At 45.5% G+C, this 14,675-nt stretch overlaps 1 protein-coding gene across 2 annotated transcripts in view; it reads right to left on the bottom strand.

Moving 5' to 3' along the window:
- GALNT7 (polypeptide N-acetylgalactosaminyltransferase 7) overlaps positions 1 to 14,675 on the bottom strand; it is a 303,038-nt gene that overhangs the window by 70,897 nt on the left and 217,466 nt on the right. The window lies entirely within an intron of this gene.

Genomic DNA, 14,675 nt, shown 5'->3' with positions numbered 1-14,675 from the left:
TCTGCAGCACTGCCAATCAGGCCTGTATGGTAAAGTGGCCAGACAGAAGCCACTCCTCGGTAAAAGGCACATGACAGCCTGCCTGGAGTTTGCCAAAAGGCACCTGAAGGACCCTCAGACCATGAGAAACAAAATTCTCTGGTCTGATGAAACAAAGATTGAACTCTTTGGCCTGAATGGCAAGCGTCATGTCTGGGGGAAACTAGGCACCACTCATCACCTGGCCAATACCATCTCTACAGTGAAGCATGGTGGTGGCAGCATTATATTATGCTGTGGGGATGTTTTTCAGCGGCAGGAACTGGGAGACGAGTAAGGATCGAGGAAAAGATGAATGCAGCAACGTACAGAGACATCCTTAATGAAAACCTGTTCCCGAGCGCTCTGGATCTCAGACTGGGGTGAAGGTTCATCTTCCAACAGGACAATGACCCTAAGCACACAGCCAAGAAAACAAAATACATTTGGGAAGAAGGCTGTAACATAACAAAATGTGGAAAAGTGAAGCGCTTGTGAATACTGTCCGGATGCACTGTATGGCAGTCTTAGGACTTCTATCAGTGTCTGGTCTGCACTGCCCCTTTTAGCCAAATCCGGGGCAATTTCGGTCTTCCAAGCTTTATGGAGCAGCCAGTGCACATGCACTTCCACTTATTTATTTTAATTTATTTTTCTCCACTGTTTGTCATGCTTTCACTTTTGTGTGTATGCTTTTCTCTTTCTCACTAAAATAAAGGGCGTGAGTCCTCGGGTGTACCCTGATGTCGGGGGGGGAGTGTGGCCCTCTGGCTCCTCTTCTGCCCTTGGATGGGCGGCTTGGCTGACCTAAAAGAACGGGGTCTGCCAGGTCTTATGGATAGGCAGATCAATGACGCCCTATGTCCCTGTCGAGAGCCTTGCGCCCCGGGGGATCAGGGATAGTTCCTATGCCTTTGGGGGTGGAAGGGGAAGGGGGGGTGGAGTAAAGCACACTCTTAAGTGCACTTTTTACTGTGTTTCAGGTTTTTGCCCCACGGGGATTTAAAAATAAATTTAAAATTTGTGTCTGGTTAAAGCTTGGACGAGGAGGCGTTTTCCTTCTCCCCTGACTATCCTATGATGCTGCATGACCCCTGACCCTCTGTCTGGAAAGTGCTGATTGGCCCTGTGCTGATCACATGCACCCTCCCAAGAAAATTTTTTTTAAATATCTAGCAATACACACCAAATTGAGCATGTGCAGAGTGACTTTAAAGGCTGTCTGATCAGGAGATTGGGGACAATAAAAGAAGGGGAGGATCAGAGAAGACAGGATCAAACAGCCTTTTTACACAATGCAGAGGATTACCCCTTCGGTTCCACAGTGAGTATAACAAGCATGCTTTACTGCATATATAAGATTGATTTTACTATTGTGGGTTTAGTAACGCTTTAGGCAGCACAGTGCTGATGAGCTCCTTTGGAAAATACCAGCTTCCTGGCCATTATATTTCTTACCTAACTTAAGGCCCCATGCACACAGGGCATAAGCTAACCTCTCCTAAACACCTTTTTTTCAGACACTTTTTTTTGCATAAAAAACGCTTGACAAGTGTAAACTCAGTTAGGCACATCAAGTGCTTGGGTGTTATTTCATTTTGTTGGCCAGAATTCTGGCTATTGAAATGAATGTGGACGTGGACACACAAGCCAACATGGAAGAATGTTTAGAGGAAGAAAAAAAAAAAAAAAAAATGCTAGTTGCACCTAAAAACGTTGTGTGCGCGCGCATGAGTCCTTAATGTTCTGAAAATACAAGTCTTACTCTGAATAACAAACAAGTTGATTTTCCAAAAACAAAGGATTCCAGTTTTTCTCTAGTAGCTCGGCATGCTAAACCAATGGCTACAATACATGAAGCAATGACTTCATTTGCAGAGATTTATCACACCAAGCCCTGAAGCTGAATGAGATAAATCCAATAGGTTCCTCCAACAACGCTAAGCAGCATGGGTGAAGAAATCTCCCTTATCCACTACTGGATTCAGACAACCAGCACCCACAGCTGTCTGAATACACAAACAGTGACTGTATCCGAGTGGTTGTAGTCACTATTCGGCCGACAATTTTCCATCAGGTTCCTACAGTTTTTAAGTTGGCAAATTTCAGCATTAATCGGCTGCAATTTGATTACTCTCCATGGCTTTCTTTTCTCCTCAAGGTGCAGTTTATGCACTCAGTCTCCTGTATATCCTCTTCTCATTAGTGCCCTGTATAGAGCACCTTGGAATGCTCCTGCCCTGCCTACTACATTCCAACACAAACAAATGGCCATCCAATCATAACCTGGGGTTGGTAACTGTTCACCGACTGCCCTGCCCTACTGCTACACTACATACCACTCACTGTCCTGCCGTGCCACTACATACCGCTCACTGTTCTGCCCTGCCAATACATGCCACTCACTGTCCTGCCCTGCCACTACATGCCGCTCACTGTCCTGCCACTACATGCCGCTCACTGTCCTGCCCTGTCACTGCATACCGCTCACTTTCCTGCCACTACATACCGCTCACTGTCCTGCCCTGCCACTACATACCGCTCACTGTCCTGCCCTGCCACTACATACCGCTCACTGTCCTGCCCTGCCACTACATACCGCTCACTTTCCTGCCCTGCCACTACATGCCGCTCACTGTCCTGCCCTGCCACTACATACCGCTCACGGTCCTGCCACTACATACCGCTCACTGTCCTGCCCTGCCAATACATGCCACTCACTGTCCTGCCCTGCCACTACATACCGCTCACTGTCCTGCCACTACATACTGCTCACTGTCCTGCCCTGCCACTACATGCCGCTCACTGTCCTGCCCTGCCACTACATACCGCTCACTGTCCTGCCACTACATACCGCTCACTGTCCTGCCCTGCCACTACATGCCACTCACTGTCCTGCCCTGCCACTACATACCGCTCACTGTCCTGCCACTACATACCGCTCACTGTCCTGCCCTGCCACTACATACCACTCACTGTCCTGCCCTGACACTACATACCACTCACTGTCCTGCCCTGCCACTACATACCACTCACTGTCCTGCCCCGCCACTACATACCGCTCACTGTCCTGCCCTGCCACTACATACCGCTCACTGTCCTGGCACTACATACCACTTATTGTCCTGTCCTGCCACTACATGCGGCTCACTACTCTACCTCTACGTCCTGCTCACTGCCATCCCCTGCAATTCGACACTGCCTTGCCTTACCACTTCACTCTACCCATTGTTCTGCCCTGCCACTACATACCGCTCACTGTCCTGCCCTGCCACTACATACCGCTCACTGTCCCGCCCTGCCACTACATACCGCTCACTGTTCCGCCCTGCCACGACATACCACTTATTGTACAGCCCTGCCACTACATACGGCTCACTCAGTGGTGGGATTCAGCCGGTTTGCACCGGTTCCATAGAACCGGTTACTAAGTTTCTGCAAGTTCGCAGAACCGGCTGTTCCCTCTGCGCGTCTAAGGATTATGAAAATTCGCTATTGTCACACGGATCCTCCTCCTGGCCAATCAGGGAGCGGGTCCTCCCGCTTCCTGATTGGCCGAAAGGCAAACCCTGTGCCATTGGACAAGGAGGCGGGAGGACTGAGGACTCAGAGACGCGGGAATCCGGGGACTGAAGAGAAGCTGCGTGACCGTCCGTGAGGTAAGTGCATGGGTCTCGCGGGGGGATCGTGGGCACTCTGCAATCATTGGGGGCAATGCTGTGGGCACTCTGCAATCATTGGGGGCAATGCTGTGGGCACTCTGCAATCATTGGGGGCAATTCTGTGGGCACTCTGCAATCATTGGGGGCAATGCTGTGGGCACTCTGCAATCATTGGGGGCAATGCTGTGGTCACTGTGCATTGAAAGGGGGCACGCTGGTCTCTCTGCATTGAAAGGGGGGCACGCTGGTCACTGTGCATTGAAAGGGGGGCACGCAGCGCTGGTCACTGAGCATTGAAAGGGGGGGCACGCTAGTCACTGTGCATTGAAAGGGGGCACGCTGGTCTCTCTGCATTGAAAGGGGGCACGCTGGTCACTGTGCATTGAAAGGGGGGCATGCTGGTCACTGTGCATTGAAAGGGGGGCACGCTGGTCACTGTGCATTGAAAGGGGGGCACGCTGGTCACTGTGCATTGAAAGGGGGCACGCTGGTAATTCTGCATTAAAAGGGGGCACGCTGGTCACTGTGCATTGAAAGGGGGCACGCTGGTCACTGTGCATTGAAAGGGGGCACGCTGGTCATTCTGCTGGGAAAGTCGGAACTGGTTACTAAAATTTTTGAATCCCACCACTGGGCTCACTGTCCTGCCCTGCCACTACATGTGGCTCACTACTCTAACCTCTACATACTGCTCACTGCCATCCCCTGCAATTCGACACTGCCTTGCCTTACCACTTCACTATACCCATTGTTCTGCCCTGCCACTACATACTGCTCATTGTCCAGAACTGCCACTACATACAGTTCACTGCCCTGCCCTATCGCTACGTACTGCTAACTGCCATCCACTGCAATTCCACACTACCCTGCCCTACCACTTCACTCTGCCCATTGTTCTAGCCCTGCCACTACCTACCGCTCACTGTCCTGCCCTGCCACTACATACTGCTCACTGTCCTGCCCTGCCACTACATACTGCTCACTGTCCTGCTCTGCCAATACATACTGCTAACTGTCCTGCCCTGCCACTACATTCTGCTCACTGTCCTGCCACTACATACTGCTCACTGTCCTGCCCTGCCACTACATAATGCTCACTGCCCTACCATGCCAATACATACTGCTCACTGCCCTGCCATGCCACTACATACTGCTCACTGCCCTGCCACAACATACTGCTCACTGCCCTGCCATGCCACTACATACCGCTCACGGCCCTGCCATGCCACTACATACCGCTCACGGCCCTGCCATGCCACTACATAACGCTCACTGCCCTGCCATGCAACTACATAATGCTCACTGCCCTGCCATGCCACTACATAACGCTCCCTGCCCTGCCATGCCACTACATACCGCTCACTGTTCTGCCATGACAGAAAGCCCATTCAAATCAATAGGCTGTCACACTAAAACTCTCAGATGTGAACAAAGCTTTAAGAAATTATTAGCATAGTTTTGACTGTTAAAGGACTCTCCTTGAAGAGTAGGAGGAGTCAGATCATCACTGCAGCACGACTATCCTTCATAATGAAGCACGATTGTTTCTACCTGAATAAATCTGAATGTGATCTTGTAAAAAAAATATTAAAATTTATATCTATTATTCAGAGATCCCTTTAAATATTAATACTGGATATGCTTGCTGCATTTATTATACATGTTACAGTACTAATAGGAGTATATGAGAAAAGTAATCTTTTATTTATATTCAATGGGTGTATATATATATATGAATATATTTAATGGCTATTCTGTACAAATATAGATAGAAAAACATATACATTTTCATTTCACTGTAGCAGGGAGTGGAGATAAAATATTAAACAGACTTTGGCACAATGAGAGTACTGCAGTACATAGATCCCATGTTACTGAGAATACACTACACACATTTATCTTACTTGTACACTTCCTGACAGTCTACACTCTGATATCTGCCTCCTTGTAGGATATGAAACATGACATTGAAGTGATTATGTACCATGAAATGCAGTCATAAAACTGCCGTTTTGGTTTTAGAATCTACCAAAATAAAACATGGACATCTGAGCCTGCATTCACACCAGAGCAGAATGTAATCAGCATATACCCAGGTAGTGGTATCCCCTCATTCTTAGATGTGGTGGCTGCATTTGTTTTCTTTATTTTAGGCTTTCTTTCTCCTATTTTCATCGATTGATCTGGCCAATAAGTACATTTTGCTTTTCAAAAGAACAAGCTCTTCTGCAGATGTAGCAGTTACAGGGATAGGACAAACCATTCAACACTGACAGGGGTGCTCACAATGACCAGCCCTTACTTATGTAAAACATTTATCCCAAGAGGAAACAGATCTATCTTCATCTTCTATCTATCTACATACTATTTGAGATAGTGATTACACTGCTCTATTTGTTATTGCACTTGGCACTTTATCTATGTTACTTATCATTTAGCGCTGATTATTTTTTATTTACATCACTTTGAACTGGTATCACTTTTAATTCCCTGGAAAGCAGGGAAAAAAACAAAACAAGGACGCTTAGGCCCCTTTCACACCTGTGCGACTTCAAAGTCGCGCGATTTACAGCGACTTTTGACTGGGCTTGTATGTCTTTGGCCTCAAAATCGTGCCAAAGTAGTGCAGGGACTCCTTTGAATTCGGTGCAACTTCAAGTCGCACTGATATGAATGGGGCTCATTGAAAATAATAGAAAACGACTTGTCATGCGATTTTGCGCTCCAAAATCGCGGGACAAGTCGCACTAGTGTGAAAGGGGCCTTAGTAAAAGTAGCACATACCACACACAGTAAACATTGGTAGGTACATATTTAACCCCTTAATCCCCCCTTCCCAGCCAGGGTCATTAGTACAGTTACAGTTTATAGTAGCAGCACTGATCACTGTATTAGTGTCATTATTAATGTCAGTGTCAGTTTACCCCCCCAGCCAGTGTCAGCTAATGTCAGATTGCCTGCCACACTATCACAGTCCCACTAGAAGTCGCTGATCACAACCATTACTAGTATATTTAAAAAGAAAAAAAATATTCCAGTATCTATACTAGACGCTATAACTTTTACGTAAACCAAATAATATACACTTATTGGTATTTTTTTGTTTTTTAACCAAAGACACGTAGCAGAATACATTTTGGCCTCAATTCATTGAGAAATTCGATTTTTTTTTTCTTTTAGATTTTTATTGGATATGTTTTACAGCAAAAGTAAAACATAATTGTTGTTTTTTTTTTTTTCCCAAAACCCAGTGGTGACCAAATACCACCAAAAGAAAGCTCTACTTGCATGAAAAAAAAAAAAAAAATATTTTGCGTACGGTGTTGCATGACTGCGCAAATTGCTATTTAAAGTAGTGCAGTGCCAAACAGCAAAAAATGCCCTGGTTATGAAGGGGGTAAAATCTTCCGGTGGTCAAGTGGTTAAATTGTTAAGAAAATACAGATTTATTTCTTATAGCGTTTGTTACCCCAACACTCCATATTCCTGATATGTGCCTGCTGTACCATGTACTTGCATGAGAAAGTATCCTGATCTCTTTGTATTGCTGCCTTCATGTAAAAACCCTGGCGTTCCTTCCAGTCCCTCCGCTTTCCTATTAAAACTGTCCACACTAAGCAGGAGAGCGCAGCACGGTCAGTCCTCTAGCTATGCTGGGAACTCTGTGTGCTCTCTTCCAATGATAAGACTTGTCCTGACATACCCCCACTGCACAGCCATTCACTGGGAAGCTCAGTGTGCTCATGTTGCTATTCTAGCCCCCCCCCCCTTAAGCTCTTATAGTACCGTTCATATCTGTGCAACTTCAAAGTAGCCCCTGCACTACCTTGGTCTGACTTTGATGCGACCTGAGGTCCATAGACCTCAATATTACACAGGCATTTCTTCAAGTCACGTCAAAGTCGCTGCAAAGCTGTGTGACTTTCAGAGCACACAAGTGTGAAAGGGGCCTTACAGCAATTTAGGAGATATGAAGAGAATTACAAACGTTCATTGGTGGATGGTTCTCTTCTTTGGTTAGAATGGTATTCCCACAGTCCCCCCCCCCCCTTTCCAATCCTGGGAGCTGGTCACCTAGGACAGCCTTTTTCAGTCCCGGTTCACACCACAGCGATGACAGACATTGCATGCGACTCGGAGCACACTGCTCTGAAAATCACATGCGATGTCAGTGTGATGCAAATTCAGCCATACAGATTGTATGGCTGAATTTGTATTGGATTAGGACCAAACATGCACGGGACCCTTTTTTGGGTCTGCAGCAGAATCAGATTGCATGTTGGTTCTCACCAATGCGATCCAATTTTCGTTCGAACCAACAGTTTGCACTGCGATATGCAAACTGATCTGGGGGTGTCGTTAACTTTGTATTGACACCCCCAGCGATTTGCATATGGCAGTGTGAACTGACTGTGATTTGAATGCAATGCGGGAACCCGCAGTGGATTTGCAGGGTTCCCGCATCACATATATGTAAACCAGGACTCAATCAGGGTGCCTTGAAGCTTCTTTAGGGGTGCCTTGGCAAAATGCCTAAAAATGTATTAAAAATTGTATACAAGCCAGCAGATAGGTGAAGCCTGCCTTTTAGTTACACAAAGCCACAGGTTTTCATTATGCACCATTACGACTTTCTAGACACTGGCATCCTAACAACCAATGATGCCATAAGTGGATAAGGAGGATGTCTGTCACCTCCACAGCATCCTTGTTTGACCCTCCTCTGCCTCTAGCCCTCAGCACTGGGATCACATTAGCTGACTGATGGAGAAAAATTGGGGGAGAAGAAAAACATGGGCACACTAGTCAGTACCAGTGTGCAAGAGTGTATTTGCTTTAGAAGAAAAAAAGCCCCTCTAACTTTGGGTGTCCTACGTGTGGATGTTGTTGTATTCTGTAAAACTATTAGAATGGTTTTTTACATTTTAGAATGGGGTGCCTCAAGACTTTCCATCATTTTAAAGGCTGCCTCAAGACTGTCCATAATTTTAAGGGTGCCCGAAGACCGCCCATAATTTTAAAGGCTGCCTCAAGACTGTCCATAATTTTAAAGGCTGCCTCAAGACTGTCCATAATTTTAAAGGCTGCCTCAAGACTGTCCATAGTTTTAAAGGCTGCCTCAAGACTGTCCATAGTTTTAAAGGCTGCCTCAAGACTGTCCATAATTTTAAAGGGTGCCTCCAGACTGTCCATAATTTTAAAGGGTGCCTCAAGACTTTCCATAATTTTAAAGGGTGCCTCAAGCCTGTCCATAATTTTAAAGGGTGCCTCAAGACTGTCCATAATTTTAAAGGCTGCCTCAAGACTGTCCATAATTTTAAAGGGTGCCTCAAGTCTTTCCATAAATTTAAAGGGTGCCTCAAGACTGTCCATAATTTTAAAGGGTGCCTCAAGACTGTCCATAATTTTAAAGGCTGCCTCAAGACTGTCCATAGTTTTAAAGGCTGTCTCAAGACTGTCCATCATTTTAAAGGGTGCCTCAAGTCTTTCCATAAGTTTAAAGGGTGCCTCAAGACTTTCCATAAGTTTAAAGGGTGCCTCAAGACTTTCCATAATTTTAAAGGGTGCCTCAAGACCGTCCGTAATTTTAAAGGCTGCCTTGAGATTTTCTGTAAGTTGAAAGGGTGCCTTGACTGAAAAATGCGTGAGAAACACTGATCTAGGACACCATGGCCTAACAAGCAGCGCCTGGACGGTGTGCCCCTTGCCAGTTACAGAGTGGCACATAAAATATTCACTAAAATATTCTAATTGTAGAAACTTCAACATTTCCCCCACTTTCTGAAACAAACCTCCAAAAAGCACCAAAAAACAGTATGCATATGGTAACATCCTTGTTGACAAATAAGCAGAATGTAGAAAACATTTGTCTCAATCATGCAGAGACGGTTAGAACTGAGAAGAGTGACTCAAAGCATGCTTGCACACTTCACGTCCCCTGACAAAGAGCAGAAAACATCTGCTCCAAGTTGTATTACTGAGAAGGGAGGAGGGGCGGCCGGAGGAAGCCAACAACCCATGCCTTCAATAGAGACAAGACAGACAGCAACAAATGTGGGATTCCTATAGTAGTCATAAAAGCCGAATCTTGTTCTCTCCTCCACCATCTGCAAGCACTCCAAAGAACAAGGTTTCCCTCAATGACTCCCGAGTTGGCTTTTAGCTGTAAAAATGCAAAGTGCAGCTCAGTCCAAGGAAAGAAACCAGGGCCCATCTCTGTAATTATTTCTACTGTGGGTGCACAAGCCTTCCAATGCTCCTCTGAACTCTTTTCCCAAAAGGGAAGCTGTCTTGGTTTGCATGTGACACGTTTTGCAATTTTCTTTTTTCTTTTTCACATAAAATAAAAAACGTAAAGAAGAGTCATCGAAATTTCATCATAAAAGCCACATACATTATGGGGACTAAGAACACTGTGCTTAGAACCCATTGGGGAAACTACCTTTGTGACAAAGCAGTTGATTCAGTCCAGCAATTTAGGGGCTACGATAAATAAATTAAAGGGATTAGTGCTGGGTTTAAAGAATTCTAATAGTAGGATCCTTTTGTGGATGTTCAGGTCTGAAAATTATAGTTATCTAGCTGTTTTTAGAACATTCTTTGTGTTAAAGTGGTTATAAACCTTAGACATGAAATATGAACAAAGCATATCCATCTATAGCAGTGATGGCGAACCCATGGCACCCGTGCCACAGCTGGCACGCAGAGCCCTCTCAGTAGGCACGCGAGGAAGAAGAGCGCACACCACTGACCGGCTAACCTTTACAAGATCAGCAGTTTTGTGGGGGTGCAATAGTGAGCAGGGCAAGTAGAAGTAAGCAAATAGGGGGGCTTTGGGATGCAGAGGTGAGTAGCTGGGTTGGGGTGCATTTACATATGAAGCATCCCTTGCTGCTCTTCTGAGAAGCAATCCACAGTGGATTAATTTTCAGACGGCAGTTGGCAGGTGACTGGGAGGCGATATATCACATTCCCACCCCCCGGTATTAACTCTCTGGCACTTTGAAACAGATAAGTTGGTTTTGTGTTGCAGTTTGGGCACTTGGGCTCGAAAAGGATCGCCATCACTGCTCTTTAGCGTGAACTTGTCTCAATCCAGAGCACCAAGTGTCATTTCTGTCTGCTGCTGTAATCCTTTGCAATAAGCATGAGTCACTTCTGATGAATTTTCCTGACACCAAGAGAAAAATGGTGACAGGAGGGACCTCCAGCTGATTGACAGCCTCAGATCTGTACCTGTGTGCCATGTGCCCCCTCCTTCCAATCAGCTCTCAGAGTTCTCCTTACAGATGCAACTTTAGCTCTCCACACCCTTCTTTTCAGAGCGGAGAGCTCCCGTGTAAATTCTGGTCATTGAATGGATGTAGAGAAGAGAAAACTGCAGATAAACAGGTACAACATATGTAGGAGGATTTGTTTCATCTCTGTGTGTCACCGGAGTCCAGTCACTTCACTGGGTATATGGAAGGGTTTACAACCACTTTAAGAGTATCCTAAGGTTAGGGGATCAGGACATGTCCTCCCTGTGCTGGCATGGGTTTCCTTCCACACTCCAAAGACATGCTGGAAGGTTATTGGTCCCTGTCCAAACTGACCCTAGTATGTGTACGTATGCATGTACTGTTTGTCAAGTGCTGAGTGAACTGAATGGCTATAAAAATACCTGTATAGCACTACTCCCTTGAGAGCTGCTGATTACGGGTTTCCCTGGGTTACCAATAGCAACAACATGACAGTTTGACATTTTCCCAAGTGTTTTAGCTCAGTCAAGAAACAGTCCAGTAGCTTTGGTTTTGGTGTTTTTATTTGGAACTTGGATAGGAGAAGGGAATGAGTGGGATACTCCAACTTTATACAACTATGCACAATTGGCTGGGACACCTTGAAAATGCTGAATAATGCTGAGTAACGCTAGTCAGGGCTAGGCCGCTGCTTCACTTTGCCCTCAGCTGTGAAGCATTAGTGAATGAGCTTTCTGAGGTAATCTGTACTGTACTGCTGAACAACTTCAGGGCCCTTCCTGGCACCCCCTTTGTTCCTATACTTCAGGGTCAACTACACGGCACCCCCTTTGCTGATAAACTTTTTGTGTGAGCTAGCTCCTTGATACGCTGACTTCTCTGGAGTGGTCCCCTTTCCTAGGCAGACCCTTAGGCAGATCTCCTGATACTCATGACACTGTTTTTCCCAAGATGATTCTGCCAGCAGCTCCACTTGTCAGTGCTCTGGATCCTCTGCAGCTCAGCTCCACACACCTGGTTCACTAGGCCGACCACCTGAACCACCTTCCTCACACCTACAGGAGGAGAGACAGCTGTCCACCTCCTCCTGGGACTTTGCTCCCCCCAAAAGACACCCTGTCTCATGCGCTCCCCGCTTTTATCCCCAATCCCATGATGCACCTCTCCAGGTGCCAACCCCCTGGGACAGTTACAAAAGCTTGTGTATCACTGGTCAGGTTTCCTCCACTGTCCAACAGGCCTCCCCATTGGACACAGTGGGGGGCACTCCCTCAGACCAGATGAATACACACTGAGTACAGAGAGCAGGCCTAACTAAAGATCAGGCTCCCCTGATAAGGCAGGAGCATTAGATGCCTTTACCTAGCACCTATCTAGGAGGGTGCTACACCTGTAATAAATAAATATGTAAGCCAGGTTGTTTCTTTTTTTTCCTCACTTTTTTGGCCAAAAACGTCTAATAAACATAACCAGCACAAGTACCCGGAGCTGAAACCTTTATGTACTGCAAAGGCTACAATATAGAAATGCAGACATAGGATCGACCCTTATAACTAAAACACCAAAATTCACTGGTAAATACAATTATAAAGTCTTCCTTACGAAGGAATGATAACTTTGCACTATGGAAAGGTTCTCATTTCAGAATACAAAGACCAGGCGATGTGCACTTCACTATTCAAAGGACAATCTGTAGTACAAGCTCATTCCTTGGACAGTTGCTGTGTACTGCATACACAAGGCTGTGAGGTTATGTAGAAAGGGAGCACATTGCTGAAGTCTGCCATCTGGTGGACACATTTATTTATGTCACAACATGCAAAACAGAATAGGAAGAACAAAGCATGCAGCATGAAATCACATGAATGTTGGTGGTATTCAATAACACTTTACAGACTTTGTAAATCTAGGCCACAATTCATCATTATGAGTAAAATCGTTAAGGTTTGGTGGTTGTTTAAATAGTTTTGCTCTGCAATACTGTATACCAGGGGTAATGAATTAAAATTCAAGGAGCTCCGTTCGCTAAAATTTTCATTGGGCCAAGGTCCGAATCTCAAGTCTGTGCACATTTTATGTTAGGGGCACTCTGATGGGCAGAACAAAATGTGCCCATCAGCGTGCCCCTTAGCATAACATTTGCCCATCAGCGTGACCCTTAACATAAAATAAGGGGCACGCTGATGGGCACATTTTATGTTAGGGGGCACTCTGATGGGCAAAACAAAACATTTAAATCAGTGTTGCTCTTAACATAAAATATGCCCATTAGCGTTGCTCTTAACATAAAATATGCCCATCAGAGTGCCCCTTAACATAAAATATGCCCATCAGCATGTCCCTTAGCATAAAATAAGGGGCACGCTGATGGGAACATTTTATGTCAAGGGAGCACTCTGTTGGGCACATTTTTCTTTTTCTTTTATGGGGCACTCTAATGAGCAGAACAAAATATGCCAAAATATGCCAGTCTGCACACTAAAGCTTGTGCAGCTATTCTCCCCTAAAATGTGCTCCACATACCTGCAGCCAAGAGCTGAGCCAAAAGCCGCGAACAGGGAGGCGGGCGTGCACATAGTGTCACGCCCTAGCTCGCTGCCCTCAGGAAGAGGGGGCGGGACGCGCACGTGACGTCGCGCCCCCTACTCGCGGCCCGACAGGACACCGGCTGCGAGTGAGCCGGGAGCCTGGAGCCGCAGTGAGGAGGGGACTGAAGGACTGAATACAGGTAACGGGCTCGTGGTCCGGGCGTTAGCATCGCGCGGGCCGCCAATGGACCACGGGCCGCCATTTAGTGACCGCTGCTGTATACTATAAGAAGTGACAACCAAATTTCAATAAAACTTCATCAATAGCTGTAAACCTGTAAGAAAAAAGTTTTTAAATGCATAGCCGTCCCACAGTTCCTGTCCTTGAAAACACACAAATTGATGTGGTCAGAAATGACACAAAAAGTGCCTATTAGCACATATTTATAACACTTTGTAGGACTTCTTACAGAATCTAACCTCATCTGAATAACAAACATTGGTGATACGTGGTTACTGCATGGGTACAGACCACCAATAAAACCAGATTCACTCACTCCAGTCCACTGTAAATTCAGTAGTGCCAACAAAGCAAGACTGTTTAATATCACAGTTTCTGTGAGAAAAAAAAAAGTGGAAAAACTGATTTGAACCTGTCACAAACTTGGGCACACACGTGTATGTATACAAACCCCATTCCAAAAAAGTTGGGACACTGTACAAATTGTGATTGAAAAAACAGATTGCAATGATGTGGGAGTTTCAAATTTCAATATTTTATTCAGAATACAACATGTATGACATATCAAATGTTTAAACTGAGAAAATGTATAATTTTAAGGGAAAAATAAGTTGATTTTAAATTTCATGACATCAACACATCTCAAAAAAGTTGGGACACAGCCATGTTTTCCACTGTGTGGCATCCCCTCTTCATTTTATAACAGTCTGCAAACTTCTGGGGACTGAGGAGACAAGTTGCTCAAGTTTAGGAATAGGAATGTTGTCCCATTCTTGTCTAATTCAGGCTTCTATTTGCTCAACTGTCTTAGGTCTTCTTTGTCGCATCTTCCTCTTTATGATGCGCCAAATGTTTTCTATGGGTGAAAGATCTGGACTGCAGGCTGGCCATTTCAGTAACCGGATCCTTCTTCTACGCAGCCATGATGTTGTAATTGATGCAGTATGTGGTCTGGCATTGTCATGTTGGAAAATGCAAGGTCTTC

Source organism: Pelophylax lessonae, assembly GCF_965119305.1.
Source record: "Pelophylax lessonae genome assembly, chromosome: 1".
NCBI classification, from domain to species: Eukaryota; Metazoa; Chordata; class Amphibia; order Anura; family Ranidae; genus Pelophylax; species Pelophylax lessonae.
Note: the sequence above shows the minus strand (reverse complement) of the source record. Positions and strands in the feature narration are given on the sequence as shown.